The following is a 2,541-nucleotide window of genomic DNA, read 5'->3' as shown; positions in this document are numbered from 1 at the left end:
ATTCTATGGCAGAGTTATTTATTCTGCCGCAACGTACATGTAGACGGTGACTGGGGCTGGCTGGAGCACAAGGGTGCTACAGTGTGGGGTTGCCTGCCAGCTAGCCCCACACTATAGCACCCTCATGCTCCAGCCAGTCCCTCTACATCACATTGAACCAGGACAAAGCAGCTTCAGCCTGGCAACTAGCCCCTTGCATCTCCTGCTAGTCAGGGCTGTGCCACTCAGCCCAACATGCTGCAGTCCCAGGTGCACATGTAAATAAGCTCTGGTTCAAACAGTGCCAGAGTTTATTCGGGCACACTGATTTCACATGTAGATGCACCCAGTGAGGGCTGGTTGTTTTAGGTTGACCCCAGGTAATGCTGAGATGATGTTCATAGGGCAGGGAAATATTAGGGGAGACTGTGGGAGTATGCCCTCTTTGCTATGGAGGCTCTTACATAGTGGCATGAATGTAGGCTTTATTCCCTAGATGCTACTCATTGCCTGAGCAGTAGCAGTTGGAAAGATTGCTTCCTCTATTAGCGCCTCAGAAGATTTTGGTTTTATTTAGTTATGTATTTATGTATGCACACATGCATTTATATTGGCTGTAGATTGTATCAGGACTGAATTATTCCATGATACTACTACCTTTTAAGATCATCCAGTAAAAGTATCAAAGGCAAAATGCTTTTGCCCTCTTACAAAGCTTTACTTGCCAGTGCTGTGTGATCTGCACTGGATACTAGCTGATTTCTAGGTGAAGTATAAGGTGCTCATCTTCATTGCTAAGGACCTGAATACTTGATTCCTGTCTACTAAAATAATTAAAGTCTTGGGAAGCATAACTAATGAGGAAAAGCTGAAAGAACCAGAATTATTTAGTCTGGGAAAGAGAAGACCAGGAGGGATTTGATAACAGTTTTCAAATACCTGAAGGGCGATTATAAAGAGCATTGAGATAGCCTTATCTGTGTGCCTGTAGGGGACAGAACTAGGAGCAATGGCCTCAAACTGTCGCAGAGGAAATTTAGTTTGGAGATTAGGGGGATTTTTTTCAACTATAAGAGTGGTCAAGAATTAGAACAGGGAGGCTGTGAAATCTCCATCATTGGATATTTTCAAGAGCAGGTTGAACAGACACTTGGGTGGGATGCTTTAGTCACGGATGATCCCACCTTGACCAGGGAGCAGGACTGAATGGCCTCATGGGGTGCGTCCCACAAGTGGGAACATGCGTTTCCCTGGGGACAAACAGCACAATGTCACAGTAGCTGGCACGCGGCACATTGCCCTGGGTGGGGTAGGGGAGTCTGGGGCCAGCACCTGGGCTCTCTCCAGCAGTCTTACCTGGAGTCCTGGCGGCCTCTGGGGGCTGCAGCCACAGTGATCCTGCAGCAGGTAGCCTAGTCAGGAGCTGGCATGTAGCTACGGCCAGCCAGACTCCAGTTTTGGGCAGTGTCTGCTGCCACCGTGTGCACTGCCCTGCTTTTTTTAGGGATCTCACGGTGTCAACACCCCCCCACCCCACCCCACCCCACCCCCCCAAATTAGCAACACAGGGAACAGCTGCATGTGTGGTGTGTGGTACCGCAGACGGGTATGCGGTGCCACACACCGCACGTTCCTGCTCAACTGGACATGCCCATGAAGTCCCTTCCAGCCCTACTGTGCTACTCAAAAGTATGCCTCCTTCCTCACAATTTCAGTGCTTGCTACATTCACCGCTGGCTCTTAAAATAATATTTCCTCAGCAGAGGGATTTTTTGGAAGGGGTCTTCAAACTACTTGCTGCCTTAATCTTAGATGGCCCTCCCTGGGATACCAGGAAATCCTGGGAAAGCATTTGGAGCCCCTTGGCAGAGTCGTTGTTTGAGGTTTTAGTAGTTTTCAACGTATATAATTAACTTTCTTACTATGAAAATTACATACTTACATACTATGAAAAGTGAGGCAGTCCTGTCAGATCTTTGGGAATAGGACCATGTTCAAAAAGTAGCTGCCATAATATGGGCCTGTTCCATGCCCAAGACTTGTTATTGCTGCCACTGTACAAATGATTAATAGCACTTGTTACTGATTGGCATATTTTGAATGTACTTTTTATCTGGTCTTTAAAGGACAAATCGTTCAATAGATTTGTATAGCCCTATTATTTAAAAAAAGACGCTTCCATAATGGACACCACTTTATTATCCACTCACATTATCAGGTGCCTGAGTTTGTAATATCATAACCTTTGTCATATCTTTTTATCAGTGTATGAACTAATTTGTATATATGTGATTTCCAAAGACCCCGGAAGAGGAGGAGTGGGAGTAGAGCCCCCCGTGGCCATTATTTTAAACTCAGAGGTCGAAACCAGAGGCGGCCCCACACCTCCCCCAAGTGCCACTCCAGTCCTCTTGCCCAGCCTCTGCTTCCTGCCCTATCTGCCATGGTGTTCCTTGCTCAATCTTCAGTCTGCCACATGCCACACACAGGTTGCCCATGCCACTTGAGATAAGCATGCTCTCAGTTGCTCTCAGGCTGACTAGTGGGTATTCAGTGATGCAG

Source organism: Alligator sinensis, unplaced genomic scaffold (assembly GCF_000455745.1).
Source record: "Alligator sinensis unplaced genomic scaffold, ASM45574v1 scaffold379_1, whole genome shotgun sequence".
NCBI classification, from domain to species: Eukaryota; Metazoa; Chordata; order Crocodylia; family Alligatoridae; genus Alligator; species Alligator sinensis.
Note: the sequence above shows the minus strand (reverse complement) of the source record.